General features: G+C 36.1%; 1 protein-coding gene and 1 non-coding gene across 7 annotated transcripts in view; both read left to right on the top strand.

The window, feature by feature from the left end:
- KANK1 (KN motif and ankyrin repeat domains 1) overlaps positions 1-17,058 on the top strand; it is a 179,116-nt gene that overhangs the window by 32,552 nt on the left and 129,506 nt on the right. For 2 of the 6 annotated variants that reach the window (XM_025051445.1, XM_015594506.2), the window contains one exon: positions 2,631-2,803. The exons of the other annotated variants lie outside the window; for them this stretch is intronic. The gene's annotated coding sequence lies outside the window, so the exon portion shown is untranslated. The remainder of the gene's footprint in view (positions 1-2,630; positions 2,804-17,058) is intronic. 6 annotated transcript variants of the gene reach the window in all.
- Positions 11,740-11,858, top strand: LOC112485125. The gene has a single exon (XR_003048359.1). It is a non-coding gene; the product is annotated as a 5S ribosomal RNA (ribosomal RNA).

Below are 17,058 nucleotides of genomic sequence, written 5' to 3'. Positions count from 1 at the left end.
ACACACAGGACAGTCAAAGAATTGTCCAGCCCCAAGAGTTCATAGTGCAAAGGCTGAGAAACCTTGGTGTATGTAGATGAACCTTTCAAGATCTTGGTCTGTGAAGAGGAGGGTATGGGAGGGTGTTAACTGAAGATAGACCTGAAAACAGAGCCCTTACGTACTTTGCTAAATCTCATTTGTGCCATTTTTCATCCTGTCTTCTCACCTCTCTACCAAATAATTCTTATTCCTCAGCTGTAGCTCTTAAGCTGTTTATTGTAGCTATTTTCACTACCCTGAATAAATACTGTAATGCAGGGTAAACTGAGTCCTAATTTCTGTTTCTAGGCTCTTTGTATGACATCTGTATTTTAATACCATTGGTCAGAAAATTCTGTTTTGGCAACCAAGAGACGGATGTTGCTTTAGCTAATCTAAAGTAGTCCATAATTCAGTGTCAGGTTGATAAAAGCTCTCATGCCCGGTCAGTCAGCCCCTTGACTGTCAGACTTGGAAAAAAGATAGGAAGTATTCCTTGTCTTTGGATGCAAGTCTTGTTTCTGGCTTTGGAAAGAAAGGAGTACAAATGGTTCTGACCACATAGGGTTGCAGCGGCTCTCCCGGCATTTTTGGAACAAATCAAGTCATTATCTCACAATGTCAAACCTGGGTTTCTAGATCAGTTGTATGGAACATTTGGGGGCTGATGAGAAAGAGGAGGATTAATTAGCAGCTCCCTTTCTTGGTGTCCTTTTTCAGCCTTCTCGAATTGCAGCATGAGAGTCCGTCAGACATGCTGACTGCTCATTTGGTACTCTGTGTTTTGCATGATGCAAAAGGTTGCTGGCTAAATTTCGTGAGCCCTCTAATGTGAGGCTGTCAGTGTCCTGGGTCTAATGAACAAGAAAGTTTACTGTAACGTGTTATCAATGGAAAAGCACTTCAATTCTCAGAACAGCCTTGGAGAGTCCTAGGTAAGTTTGAAGGGCAAAGCTGCCTTTTCTGTTTCAGGAATATTTTACCTTGCAACAGTGGATAAATCTAAACCCTTTGAAAGAATGGAAACAAGCTGAATATTAAGTTTTGGCAGAGCGTGTTCAAGGCAATGAGAATGTGGGTTAAGAACAGGAAGTCTTAATTTTAAAAAGGTGGTAGCAGAGATGGATTAAATGAGCTGCTGGCTGGATTGAATGTGAGATATGCTTTGATTGTGGGCAAGTTCTTTCTGAATAAATTACTGTATATAGAGATGTATTTTAGACCCTTTTTTATTAAATTGTCTCTAATATAGTTTAAAAAGGCAATGGCCAATGATAAGAATTCTTTCCTGCACAGTGAATACCATTATACAGATGGTACAACTGTGCTTTTTGTGTATCTGTACAGCTTAACTCAGACTACAACCCCACAAAATAGTGAATCATACTGTAGCTTTTAAATTTCTGTAATGGACTAGCCCATGTTATGAAAGGGGAAAATGGTGGTGGGCAGGAAACAGGAAGTCATAGGCTAAAAATGTTGATGTAAAATCTTATTTCCATTTTGGCAAAGTCTTTGATCTTATAGTTAAGAAAGAGCTTGAAATCATCCTACATTTTAAAAATTTTCCCTGGTCAGGACTGTGAGAAATATTGATAAACATTTATCCTGTTTTTAAAGTGTACCATACTATGAAATTCATAATCTTTCTTCATACAGTAGCATATGGTTATCTATAGTTAAGAAATTGATTTTTCATTTGTCTTTTGAGTTAACCAATTCCTTTATTATATGTACTAAAAATTCTTTATGATAATTTCTTGAGGAAAGAATATTTTTATAGATAAAAAATTAAGGAGAAATAAGGTAATCCTTATACTTTCAAAATGTCAATAGTCATTCTAAACCACATTGCAAGCCCTCAGTGAAAATGATTATTAAAGATTTTTTTCTCACTTCAGGTAACCAGAAAATTATGTAGGAAAGGGTCCAAACTCCTTTTTTAGTGTTATTTTACTTATTAACCAAGGAGGGCTTTCTAAAAGTTTGTCAGTGATCTATGGAGGATTCCTGATTTTGTGATTGCTGCACGTGAACTTGGTTCTTCCTGTGCTATTAAACCCTCATTAGACCATGTAGATGCTCCTGCTTGCTTTCTGGGACTATTTTAAGAATAAATAGCAGTGATATTTGCCAAGAATGTTTAAAAAGAGACTGCAAACAAATTTATATTTATTTGAACAAACAGTCATCATGTAGGTGAAAAAAATGCAATAGATGCAGTATGAGAAAATTTTTATAAACAAACATCTCCCCCAACTAACTCACCATGTACTTTGATGTCTGCGTTCCCATAGGGGGGAAAAAAAAAAGTTATACCGAAATGTTAACAGTGGTAAAGTTTCTTTTGGAATTATAGTAATTTAATTAAAATTTTTTTTCTGATTGAGATTTTAAAACATGACCATGTTATATTTATGGAATAAAAGTAAAATAGAGGGGGAAGTTAAGTGTAAATATATAAATGGCAAGAATGTAATAGCCTGTTTAAAGAACTATGCATTTCATGAAATTACAGACGAGAGCACGTAAAATTAGTATTTTCACTTTAATTCTACCAATGATTCCAAAGAAGTTTCTTTGGTTTTCTTTTCTTCCTTAATCCACAGGAAAATGGAAGGGAAGGAAGCACTTGTGAATTTTCAGCTCTTCTGCTCTCTGGTTTCCTCTCTCATTTGATGGTTCGTCTCCCAAGCCTCTTGTTCCAAAGCCTTCTAGAGGGAGTGGAGAATGTCTCATCAAAACCCTTCTGCAAGATCTGTCCCCTACGTTCCTGTAGTAGGTGCGATCACAAAATCAGGCCACTTGCTTCCCTAACACCCCACTCAGCCCTGTGAGAAAAGAGTGCTTTAATTAGTGTACAGTGATTCTGCTTCCTTCTATGGCCGATTTAGTTTAAGTTTCTTCAGTTTATCAGTGAAGAAAATGCCTAGGAGTTATTCATAGCAGAAAAGAACTAAACTGATAGAGGAAAGCTCCATGTACGGTGTTTCAAGGCAGACTCTGTTCATGTTTAGCAGTTTTTGTTTCTTTAGATAAAAGACTAGGCAGCCCTTAGAAAGGACTGTTTTTCCTTCCTTTTCCAATTCCGGCTCACTATTCTAGTTCAGACGGCTGTCTCAGCACACAGCTTGAGACGGAGAGGTAAATGGCCATTTTTTTTAATATTCCTTCTACAAGCCTCTGAACCAAGTAGTGAGAATGTAAGTTTAAAAAACATAAATCTTTTTTTTCTTTTTTGATGTAGTTTATATTTTTGTTTTGATGTGAAAATTTAAGGCCTTGTGAACCTGGCTTCCACTAGCCCCTTGCTGCTTTGTGGGGGGTGGGAGATAAGCCACCTCACTCTGTGCCCCAGCCACCTGGCTCCTTTGTTTCTTTCTCCTCCTTGTCCTCTGGGGTACAAATGGCAGTGACTCCATGACATAGGAACTCGGAAGCTGATGACTAAATCCCCAAGCAGGTGGCTGCCTATTGTCTGTCTGGAGGAAGTGAGCAGGATTCATCCTGGGACTGCTTTCATCTCCTGATGCCTTCTAGGGGGCAAAATGATCCTTAATTGGGATTGGGGGATTGCACACACACAGTCCTGGGTCAGAAAGTTCCCTAGGGAAAACTGCCTTGGTGGCTTTGGTCTTTTTTCTCCACATAACTCTGAGGCCTTTCAGAGAGAGGACTTGCTTTTTCATTTGGGCACATCTGCAACGTGATGTCAGTGATGTCAGTAACACTGGATTGGATGCAGATATTCAGAATAATGAGTTCTTATTTAAAAAAAAAACAAAAAGCAGACACATTGCAGGTGGAATAAATAAGCAAACAATCTGTGCTTCCCCCCGAGGTCATAATTTTTAGTATCTTTTTAGATATTGGTGATTCTAAAGAGAAGTTTCAATCTTTAAATGGGTTTTATGCTCACCATTAGGGTGTTTAGTATCAAAAACACACTTTTCAATAACATGGTGCTAGCTACCTGTTCCTCCCACAGCCACTCATAAGGCTGACTACAGATCTTTAACAATGTATATTTTGGGGCTGAGTAGCAAGAACAGATAGGTCATCTTCATAAAACGCCGTTGTCAGAAAGTAACCTGGACTCCTTTGACAGATTAAATTCTTTCAGAAGTGGGAGGCAGTAGCTGTAAGCCTGAGAAAATACTCACACTCTCAATTCTAGGTCTCTGGGATTGTGAGAAGTAGGGGCTTAATTATAGAGAAAGGTCCAGCAGTCAAACATTTCATTTCATTTCATCCAATTTCTTTTTCCATTCTTTAACCAAACTATCTATCTTTTGACTTTCTTCAACTCTGCTTCCTCTTCTCCCTGATAATTTTATTTTGATCTGAAAATTTAAGGCCTTATGATTTAAGGCCTCCCTGATCATTTTCTGCCATATGTTTAGAGGTTTCTCTAAGAGAATGTAGCTCCAGGAGTTTTGAATTTTAATTCAGCCCTCTTTTTGCCATGTCGTGGTATCTCGCATCTTGAGAGAAGCTGAGTGGGAGACAGGAAGGGAAAGCTGGAAAAGAGGTGAGGAGCCAGAAAAGAAAGCAAAACTGGAAATTGAAGGCAATGCATGAAGAACATGACATGAAGGAGGATGGCAATTCATGGTTACTGCCACGTATGTAACCAAAACTGTGATGAGACCATGAAGCTTTTCCCCCTCACCAGGGCTTTTCCCAAGTTACAATTAAAGTAGAAAGATAAGGTGAGAATGAAAGCACGCTGGGGGTGGGGAACAGAGAAAGAAAAACAGATTTGCCTATTTCTCTCTTTAATCTAGATTGACTAGATGAGAGGAACAGTCATTACCCATGATGATATTTAATACCAGATTAAGTATACTAGGTTATTTGGTTTTATAAGAATGAGTCCCAAAATTTTAAATCTGAAGTTAGCTGTCTGTTTAAACTCAGAGTCCAAAGTTTTTTTTTCAGCTTTTACCACATTCTGCTTTTGGAAACCAGAAAGATGTTGAAAGAATTTACCTTCTCATCTGACAGTATTGCATGTCTGAAAACCTAACTGATCCAAATGTGTGTTTAACGGTGGAACTAATAGAGTTGGCTGGGCGAACGTTGGCAGTAGATGCTCTGATTGGGGGAAGAGTGGTTGAACAGCATGTGCAAAGGCCCTGAGATAGGAACGGGGCTTTAGCCTCTTCGAAGAACACATTAGCATCCTGTGATTGCTGTAGGAAAATGGACAACAGGAAGACAGAAGTAGAAGCAGGAAGATCAGTTAGTAAGCTCAGGAACTAGGTCTGTTACTGGTAAATGGCCAAGCCAGGTCAGGTCTCAGACCCAGGTCTGTAGAAAGATAAGGCATCATCTCCTCAGCGTTTGTTAAACAATATATGGTAATGATGTTCATGTTAACCCAGAGCATATTTAAAAAGTTGTTAACTGACAGATATCTTTCGATATGGCTTATTGGTCTTTTAATTATAACATAAAATGTATGTTAAATTATCAATTGCAAAAAGGAAGAGAAGTACTCATTTGAATGAACCAGCAGAAACTTGGAATTTTGCCTGCCTCTTCTTCAGCCTTGCCAAAACATAATTTCTTTAATTCATCCAATCACATTCTTGACTAATCTGCGCAAGTCTGTACTATGCCTTGGCTTTTCCCCCATAACAGTTTAGAGATCTTTAAAGTAAATATTTTGAAATGCTTTCTCTTGATCAGAGCGTTTGTGGTTAGATGCTGTGTACACTGCTTTTATTATAGAATGCGTTGTTTTTTCAGTCATGGGGACCTTTGTTAGGAATGAATGCAGTTGTAATTTTGTCACCTTTATTTTAAAAATCATTTATCAGGTGCTTTTCTATAGAAGGTGATTTCAGATGTTTACAACCTTTACTTTGTAGAGACTTAAGTATGTTCAAAAGTATTTAAAATGGAATAGTTTTGTTAGCTAATAATAATAAAATTACTATTGTGGGTTGAGGGCTGCTTTGTGCCAGGCAGTGTGCCTTTTCTTTTAATCTAATTTATTTTCTGATTACAGTTATTTTCTGATACAGTATTATATTAGTTTCAGGTGTACAACATAGTGATTAGACATTTATATACCTTACAAAGTGATCACTCCAATAAGTCTAGTCCCCATCTGACACCATACATAGTTATTACAGTATTATTGACTGTATTCCCTATACTGTACTTTACATGCTGTGACTGTTTTTATAATTGCCAGTTTGTATTTCTTTAATCTCATTCACTTTTTTCACTTATCTCCCCAACTGCCTTCCCATCAGGTGACCATCAGTTCTCTGTATCTATAAGTTTGTTTCTGTTTTGTTTGTCATTTTTTTTTTAATTCCACATATAAGCGAAATCATATGGTGTTTGTCTTTCTCTGACTTATTTCACTTAGCCTAATATCTTCTACGTCCATATATATTGTCACAAATAGATTTTGTTCTTTTTTATGGCTGAGTAATATTCCATTGTATATACATACTACATCTTCTTTATCTATTTGCCTGTTGATGGATGCTTAGGTTGCTTCCATATCATGGCTATTGTAATGAACATAGGGGTGCATATATCTTTTCAAATTACTGTTTTGAATTTCTTCAGATAAATATCCAGAAGTGGAATTGCGGGATCATATAGTATGCTTGTAACATCTTTGATTTTTATGACTTCCCTATGCCGAAGGTTCTACTGTAATAACACATTTGTTTGTTTTTGCTTTCGTTGCCTTTGCTTTGTGTCACATCCAAAAAATCATTGCTAAGACCGTCAAGGAGCTTGCCACCTGTGTTTTCTTCTAGGCGTTGATAGTACTGTAATTTTCAGTTTACATTTGGGAAAATTGAGGCTTAAAGCGGATTAGTAAGTTTTCCAAGGTGGGAAGTGACAGAGCTGAGACTTGAACTCAGGCCCTCTCAGAGTCCTTGCTCTTCAGTCCTGTGCAGTGCTGCTTTCAGGGTCGAGTTTGTTTTAGGCAGTTGTTGACAGTCACTTCAAATGCTGAGAACTAGTGTAACATGAGAGAATGAGTAAATTTGAGCAATATAATGAAATATTGTCTTATAAACTATTGTAAGGGTTTTGTTCTAGAGACTATGTATGAGGAATAAGAAAAATAGAAGCTAATTGCTAACTTTCACATTAGTCAACTCACCCCGAATTTTTGGTAAATTCAAAGCTTCCTTCTATTTGAATTTACTTTTGTAGGAATTTTTGGTAAATTCAAAGCTTTGGTAAATTTTTTTGGTAAATTTTTGGTAAATTCAAAGCTTCCTTCTATTTGAATTTACTTTTGTAGGAATATTGGAAGATCAATGAAGTACTCTCCATGAGTTTAATGCAAATTAAGCCCAAACGTAATGGCAATCTCGATGAATGATCACTTAAAAAATATTATTTATACCTATGGTTCTCAAACCATAATGTTCATCCAAATCTCCTGAAGGCTTTATGAAAATATAGATTGCTGGGTGGGGCGCCACCACCAGACTTGCTGATACAAGAGGTCTGGGATTTGTCTGAGAATTTACATTTTTGACAAGTTCCCAGATGATGCTGCTGCTGCTAGTCTGGGGACCATACTTTTGAAAAGCACTAATATGGGGACAGTATTACATGCTAATTAAATTAGATGGGATACTAGCTAATCCCTGAGAAAGCCACTTCCCATTTTCAGACCACATCCACAAAGCAGAATATCCGCCAGGGTCAAGAGTGGTACAGTGACTCCATGGAGCCATCCCCACTATTGGGAAAAACAGTGGGGTCATCTCACCTGCCTCAACTCCTCCTCCCCACACCATGTGCATCATGGCACATGATGGAGACATGCCAGATATACACTCGTTAACTCTACAGTGATTAAATTCCTCCACTCTGCTAGGTGTATGACAGTTGCCCACACTGCTAAATTAAACGAGTCAAATGAGTAAACATAAATCAGGATTCAGAAACCAATTGGGCAAAATAGTAATTCTAATGTGTGTATTATGGAGAAAAATGTCCTGCTCTGGGATGTTGCAGTGCCAAAAGCTTTGATGTGTTTCCAGCTCTCCTTGCAGTGACTAAGAATTAGCTGCAATAACCTAAAAGTTTAAGATTTTTACTTGGCTGGAGATCAAGTCGCATAGGGTAGTTTAGTTAGCCTCAAGAAATACTTTCAGATTTGATGTGTCCAGACTTGTACTAGAATATGAGATATTTGACTTAAGATCTGTAGGTTCGAAGTGTGCATAAACGTTTTTGAAAATATATTTCTCAAAGTACAATTAGGAAAAAAATTCCTTTGAAATGCTAAAATTTCCCTTTAGTGGTGATAAAAATGCTAAAAACCTTTCTATTTAAAAAAACAAACAATTTTTAACCCTCCATGATCTTTTAATAACATTAACTTGTTTGTAGAAAATATCACTAGTCATTTAATCATTAAACTTTTTCAGAGCTACATTCAAAAGACAACTACTTTTTAATCATACTACTCTAATTAAAATCTTACTGCAAAGTTGATAGAGGGCTAAGTTGGAATTCTTATTTCTTCTTTCTTTAGATTTTGTTTTGATTTAGTTTGAGAGAAGAAAAAAAAGTTGTAACTGAGAATTTTAGTAAATCTTATTTTAGGAGAAAGGGAATTTTGGAGTCACTTCTAAGGATGAACCTCAAAAAAATCTTAAGACATACTAGAATTTATCATTAGGCTTACCTTGTGTAATTTTCTTTTATTTTTAAATTAATGAACATGTATTGCTTACATAAAAAATTCCTGTGTATGTATGTATGTATGTATGTATGTATGTATTTATGTATGTATGTGCATAGAGAGAGAAGTTTAATGTAAGTTTAGTGATTCCCAATGAAGCATTTAGGAACCCTGGTTTCTTAATTGTCTTCTCCTGTGATTGAGTGTGAGTTGAATATTAGGCTCTAGAATTAGCCAGCTAGTTTTTAGAGTCCTAGTGTTGCCAATTACTAGATGTAACCCTAACAATATCATTTAACTATGAAGTCTCAGTTTCTGCATCTGTAAAATAAATAGGTATTATCTACCTTATGTGGTTTTAGAGTGCCTGGCTTAATAAGTAATCTGTAATGTTAGCTATCATCCTGATAAATTCTTTCTTCAAGTAAAATAAAGTAAGGATTCTGAATATGTTGAGTGATCTGGATAAAACTCCAGGAAATAAGAGGTAGTTGGTTGTCCCAGTGTCATGTCCCTTATACATTTTGGGCTTATTTAATTTTGGTCTCTGTGATGAAATAAAATTTAAACTTATATACCCTAGATCGTTTTAAACTTACAGTATAATTACAAGGGTGCCACAGTGTAAAAAGGTGCTTGTGAAACTAAGATTCGGGAAATTAGAGTGACAATAAGGTTTTCCTTTTTAATAGCTGTTTGGTTTTTTTTTTAATGTTCCGCTAATCCAAAATGGGATTTTTAAATCTAATGCCCTATTCCATTAAGATATTTAAATCAATTATCTAATTATTCTGATGAAATTAAGTTCTTAGCTCCTTTTGTGCTTTCTCTTTAGCTGGTGTCTTGTTTACATGACTTTTCTGCATTTTGTTTATTTTCCCACCTTTGAGGTCTAGGCTTCCAATTTAATTCTTTTAGTTGAATGAGCTCTTCTCTTGTTCCAGACTGCTATTGCGTCAAATATGGTCTCCGGTAATGACAGGCAGTGTGGGACCTTTTTTGAATTCTTATTTGAACAAACCATCTGCAAAAAGACACTTTTGAGACAATCACAAACATTTCAATTTAGACTGAGTTCTCAACAATGAAAAGATATTATTGTTAATAAATGCACATTGACATTCTTATGGGTGAAAAAGACATCCTCTTGGTTTTGCTTTAAAAATATTCCAGCAAAAGTAAAACAAGAGAGGGAAGGGGAATACATAAAAAAGACTGGCAAATGTTGATAATTGTTGAAGCTCAGTGATGGGTACGTTGGATTCATTATAGAATTCTCTCCACTTCGGTATGTATTTGAAGTTTTCCATAATAAAAAGTTAAGAAAATGAAAGGAAAAATGAATATGGAGTTTCAAGGCCCTACCAGGTATTTCTAAAGGCTCTTCAAGTGTCAATGGAGAAAAATGTTCTTGTTATCCTAAAGTTGAAGGTAGGACATTTTTGGCAAGTGGCTACTGAAAAATGAGTTTCAAACAATTAGGCAAAAATGTGGGTGTGATCCAGTGGCCACACGTTCTACTATATATGACTATTCATGAAAGTGATATAAATCCTTGGATGAGGAAGAACAGGGGAAAGCAGCCCAAGAAGTCACTGGGGCCACTTAGAAACTGAGAGCTCTGTTTTGTAAAGGAATCTGTGCAAAAGATGATAAGAATGTCGGAGAACCAATGTGCAGAGGTCAGTTAGGCGCTGTGAGAAGAGGCAGTGAAGGCCACAGTCTAGAATGGGCCAACGCCTTTGAAAAGGCCGAGGGAAAGTTTTAAAGGGCCTTAAGGTGGAGAATAGCCGGAAAGGATAGATACGGGACTTGGAGTTATTGTGTAATATAATAGGAGATATGGGACTTGGAGTTGTTGTGTACTATAATATAAAAGATAGCAAAAGTGCCCATTGTAAGAAGTATGGGGAATATAGAACAATTGAGAGGAAACTTTCCTGCCCCTGTATTGTTTGTTACGCAATCGATTCTCATTATTTATGATAGTTAGTTTATGTTCCATAAGGTGGCATGAACACTGAATTAGTGAATATTTGAACCATTGCTCCTCTGGATAAAAAAAGCAAAACGAGCTTAGGTTCCTGTGAGCTTCTGGTCATAACATTTTAGCCAACTGATCAAATACATAGCCTTCTTTATGTGTGTTTTTATTTAAAGACGTCTTGTTCAATATGTATTGATTCATTAACACCTAGTTCAGTGCCTACAGCTCTATATCTCACACTCGAATGAAGCTTATCTAACAGGTGTTTTCTCTGCACTTCAGTACTATGTTAGGGGCCATTTTAAACAACAGAATTACCAACAAAAAGTACAAAAATGCAAACCAAAAAGGATACCCGTTTTATAGTATGGGAGCTGAAACAAAAAGACAGTGTTGCCTTGTTTGACTTCAGCTAGGAACACGTGTGTAGAGTGAATCAAATATTTCACCACTCTGCACATATCCATGAATGATCATTTGATTTTGGAGTTATAGATGAATTTTAGTGAGTAGGCCAATTCACAAATACAGAATCCATGAATAATGAGGATCTACTACTGTATTTTTAACAAGCCTTTTTGGATAACTAACCCGTTGGCATTGAATGTTTTTTCCAAAGATCTGTCAGCTTCTTATAAATTATCTAGCCTGTACTTATGATCTTATAGATTTATTCTAAACTCTCTAAAAGTCATAGGTAGTAGCCATTTAGAGTTTCTTGCAAATATTTTTGCAGTGGCCATCCAGTTCATTTTTTTGTGCACTGAAGTTTTTAATTCAACAGTCCACACTATCATTCATTCACTTGTGTGATTTCTCTAATTTTTTCTAAGCTTAGAAAACTCATAGATGATGATTTTTAACTGGAAAGGGCAAAACAAATGTAGGTAAAAGTGGGTGGATGCCTAGGTTAAGGGAGGTGACTGAATACGTAAGTATTTGAATTGAGTTGGAGTGTCCAGGCCCAATTTCATCATATTTTAGGATACTTAAAAAGTCTAGCCAGAGCTAATTCATTTGAAAATGCTGTCAAAAGTATAAGGGCATAATCTATGGCCATGCCACCCTGAACACGCCCGATCCCATCTGATCTCGGAAGCTAAGCAGGATCGGGCCTGGTTAGTACTTGGATGGGAGACCACCTAGGAAGACCAGGTGCTGTAGGCGTAAAAAAAAAAAAAAAAAAGTATAAGGGCATAGTATTTCCTAATTTGTAGGCTTCTGTTGACAATCTTGGAGGACAGGAGAAAGGCCAAAAAAGATTGAAAATACAGGCAGGTGTTCCTCAGAAATTGAAAACATTTTAATTTTCTGAAATAGAAAATGATAGATTTTCCAAGTCTGCCCCAGAAAGCTTTGAGGTGATTCCTTGGCAAAATTGGAGTCTTTATGTTTGTGGCTATCTACCATGTACCCTGTTTTGACCTTCATTACTGTCGTCACACATACTGTGATCCAACCTGATAGAGCTGTTCCTTCCTGCAGGTCAGTGCTTCCCTGTTTCTAAAACTTAAAACATTTTTACCTTGTGTTGGAGTTACCTGACTGTGTATTATCTCTTTCCTAGAAGATAAGCTTCCGTCTTACTCATTGTTTTGTCACTCATAAATCTAGTTCAGTGTCTTCTAAGTAGTGTGAAATAATCTTGAGATGGAATATGTAGAGGGAAGAAGGGATTATTTGTGATTACCTAGGAAAGAGGCAGTGATTTTAAGAAGTCAGCATGGGTTTCCCAAGGACAAGCCTTTCTTAAACTTGCTTCGTTTCTTTTTAAAATCAGTTACTGTTGAAGAATGAGTTTGAGTAATATTGTTGGGGATATCAGAAAAAAACAGGTGTTTGGTTCAGTTTTTTACAATCCTTTTATAGATGAAATGGAAAAATATGGACTTGATTCTAATAAGATACATAGATGTGTTGCAGATTGATAACGATTTGATTTTGTGCAATTTACTGCCTTGCCAATGCTATTCTCATTTTTCCATTGAAGAAAAGGAAAGTTTATACTTTTTTTGTATTGTGTGGAGGAATGGAAAATGCAGGGGCTGATTGTGGGCAGGGGCGAAGGGGGACTTGGGAAGCATAAGCGGGAGCTAAATGTCTTTGAAAGTCTCATGCTTTTGCACAAAGATGAATCGACTTTATATTTTATTTTTAACATACTTATCTTTGTTTTAACATAAAAATATTTAAAATTATCATAAAATGTTTTGAGTAGCCCTTCCAAAAATGGCTAGTGTAAGAAAATGGTCTTTGATAAAGAATGGTAGATCAAATTTGTGGCTGTCCTCATGATGAGAGGAAAGCTAACCAATCGGATGTTAGAAATCAGGGTAGAAAAAGACTTCAAAAAGCTGAAGGTGATCAACATGAGCAAATGAACAATTAAACTCTACTGAAAGCAACTTCCTGCTTCCTAGGACAGGAAAAAAATGTTGTGTTTGTGGACCGGGGAGACCTGGGTCAACATCTGCTTGTGTTAGAAAGACTTAAAGTTTTAGCCAACGGTCTGACGTGGCTGGTATCTCTGGCAGCATTACTGTCACAGTATTCAGGACAAAGGAGATAATCATCCCGTTGTTTTCTGCCTTGGACAGGCTGCCTCTGAGAGCTTGCTTTCAATTCTGAGCTCTACATTTTAAGAGGGCAAACTGGGGAGGCAAATGGACTAGAAACTCTGCCCTACTGGGAGTGGTCAGAAGGCCTTTGGGTGAAAAGGAGAGCAAACATTTCTCAGCTTCAGGGGGCACAATTGGAATTTTCAGATGAAAGAACCTTCTTTTCAATGTCAATTAAAGATTTTTTCCTGTGTATACACACAGAAAATGGGGATCATGTATACTATTTAGTAATTGCTTTTTTCACCAAATATAACGTGCATTATTTCATGTCAATATTTTTGGCTTTATGTGATCACTTCTATGGCTGCATAGCATTCCATTTTATGAGTGCACCGTTATTTTATTAAAACCATCCCTGCTGATAGTCGTTTTGGTTGTTCCCAATTTCTCAATATCATAAACAACAGCACTATGATAAAGATCTTGGAAATACCTTCATATCTGTGTACTTGTCAAGTTAATTTCTTAGGACAATTGTCAGAGTAGAATGGCTAGGTCACAGATAGTCCTTATTAATTTTTTTTTTTTTTTTTTTTACTTTTTAAAGGCTTTTGATATTTATTGCCTAACTGTCTTACCAATAGGACTAGGTATATTAAAGAAGTTGCATTAACTCAGAGATGTTGTAGAAGGGATTTTGACAGCGGGTTGTATATTGGACGGTTATCTAAAATCCCTTCAAGCATGTCAAGAACGTTTTTTATATAGGGCCAGGTGATTATTTTATCTAGATGTAGTATGTTTCAGTCTTAGCCTGTCAGTCATACTATTGTAGCAAACTAATTGTTAAAGGTCTGTAAGGAAAATAATGCAAAAGATTTCTGCAATCAAAAAGCACTGTAGAAATCAACCAATGAAGGGAGACATATCCCAGGCTGCAACTCAGTCCTGTTAGGTTGCATGTGTGAAAGAAATAGCAAAGGGATCATTCAGCCCTGGGACCCCGTGGCAGGTAATGATTGGCAAATTAACCATTTTATAATTTACACAAGTCTGGCTTTTCCAAACTAAATAAAAGTGCATTTTCTACTAGAACTGGGTAACCTTTGCTTTTGGGGAGGATAAGAACAGGGAGAAGGAGCTCTGGATCATGTTCCTAATAGCTCAGAATTATTTAGCACATGTTTTATCCTCATGACCCAGAGCCCAACTCTAGTGAGATGAGGTGGCATTTTGACATCATCAGGGCTCTAGATTCCAGCTTCACTGCTGTAGTAAGCCACATGACTCTCAAGCCTTAGTTTCTTAACCTGTAAAATGAGATGAATAATGATTGATTATCCGTACTTCTAAAAGAATTATTGTGAGGATTACATGAGATCATATGTAGGACTGGTCTTTATAATCTGCAAAACACTACACAAATATTAGCTGTCACACTCAGCTAGTGGAACTTTCAGTCTTATATCTTTTTTTTTTTTCTTCATCTTTCTAATGGATGAAGGAACTAGTAGGTTTCAAGGAAGAAATTGGGTCTGATTTCTCTTGATTTTTGTCTTAATGTTTGGCTCATAGTTGCAACTCACTAAATATTTGTTAAATGAATGCAAGAGAATATTTAAATTATAGGCCGAACTGGCATAAAACAACATTTTCCCCCCCTTGAAAACGTGTGCTTCTCATCTTTGTGGAATAAATACTGTTAATCATATCTTACAAATGGGGAAACTGAGATCCTTTGATCCTCAATCATTCTGATAGCCAGATCCTGCATGTCCAGGTGACTTCTGTTACATGGAAGAGGGCTTACATCAAGTGCTTTCTTTGATTGTTTGAGAAAAGATGAACCAAGCCTGTATTCTATAGCTCTGTTGTGTCAAACCACTTAAAGAAAACTGATGAAATATTTTGTCAGACTTTATTATTATTTACTGACTATTCATAGAAAATGATTTTGTTTGTTTTATTTCTGCCCTCACTAAAGTCTCTGTTGCCAGGAAGCTAATTCTGTTACCCCCTTCCCTAGTATGGCAACTTTGTATTTCTGTTGGTTGTGCATTGTATTTAGTCTTCAACTGTGAATAGTCTATTAACTGAGAACTCTAAATAGCCATTGTGTAACTGGAGTAATATTCCATTTGTCAGATCCATGCATTGTATTTGTGAATAAATGTGCTGTTTTATTTCTGATGGGACTTCTCTCATTGCCACTAATAGTATGATATTGAAAAGATAAGCCTATGAATAAACCTCATAAGTGCTTTCAGTGTTGAAACAAACAATCTTTCATTTTACTATTACATGGTTTTATATATATATGTTTCTGTATTTTCAAATAGGAGGTAATACCATCAGTGTCTTGTCCTTAGGGTTTTAGATAAGAAGTGTCAGTGAAATTAATCCAGAGTTGTGTGTTTATGTGTACTTTGCTAGGGAGAGGTTACATGTTTTATTATTATTATTTTTTAATCAGAATCACAAAGTAGTCTGTAGTCTAGAAATGTTTAGGGACCACTGACCCAGCAAATTTAATTCAGCCCTGGTAGCTTGTTTGATCTGTAGTGGCTGTGTCACTAGAAAGTGATGTAAAATACCTACACTAGTACAGGGTACTCATAAGTGCTAAATAAATATTTGTTGGAGATCTGATAAAAATCACAGGTTATTTCCTTATCTATAATATGTTATGGTCTATGAGCTTCAAGAGGACAGGTCTATGTTTTACTCATTTCTTGGCATTCTAACTTCTCACCTCTGTCTCCCAGTGCATAATACAATGTGCACTTTCTATGTCAAAGAAGAAGTCTTTAAACTTTTTTGATTAGACGCTTCCATTCATAGAAAAGTTTGAGCAGTATTCTCAAAATAGACACATTTATAAATTATATACATGTACATGTCTTTATTGAGGACACATGCTCAGACTGTTTTATATTGATAATATAAAGCACACATAATAGCAATGTGAAAATAAGATGAAAAGCAGTGTTTTAAAATATATTTATAACCGTGAAACTTCAGTGCGGTATTGGCCCATTTTAAAGCCTGTTGGCCACCTGGAGCAATTCATGAGTTTCAGAGTCAGACCTCATTTGAGTAGGTTCCTGTAGTTCTGTAACATTAAGTGGCCACATGGTATTGAATTTAGACTTAATTTTTTAAATTGGTTCAAAACTGTCCAGCATGAACAAAATTTATAGTCTTCTAAAGAGAGAAAGAGAGACAACTAACATATATTGAATGCCTAAATTCAACACTTTGTATTCATTTAATCTTCATGCCCCTGGGTAACTATGATTATTCCCACTTGACAGAGGAAAACGAAGGTCACAAGTTGTGATTTGTCTAAAGTCACAGACCAGTCAGGTATGAAGTAGAAGGTGATCTCGTGTGATTATAGTCTACATTTCTCTTAAGGAAGTCTATGTCAGGTATGGTGGTAAACATTTTAACACATTATCTTATTCATCCTCACCACATTTAAGCTTCAGAAGTTTTAAAAATTAGTCTCCTAAAACAATTTTAAACCAAGGACAAATACTATTAAAATGTTGATATATTTCAATCATTTATATATTTTTATATAAACTCTTCAACTACATACCCAGTTTTTACTTAATGTTATAACTATTTCCTCATCTTAATAAACTTCATCAATATATTTAATGTCTGAATAGTAATTGAATAATAATTTAAGTTTCTAACTTTTTGCTGTTCTAGCAGTTGGGAAGTGAATGTATTTGTATCTAAATCTGTGGGTTGTTTTATTTTTAAACATAATTTTCTTGGTGTGTATTATTAGAAGT

Source organism: Pteropus alecto, unplaced genomic scaffold (genome assembly GCF_000325575.1).
Source record: "Pteropus alecto unplaced genomic scaffold, ASM32557v1 scaffold95, whole genome shotgun sequence".
Taxonomy (NCBI): Eukaryota; Metazoa; Chordata; class Mammalia; order Chiroptera; family Pteropodidae; genus Pteropus; species Pteropus alecto.
The sequence above is the reverse complement of the archived record's forward strand: the minus strand, read 5'-3'. Positions and strand labels throughout refer to the sequence as shown.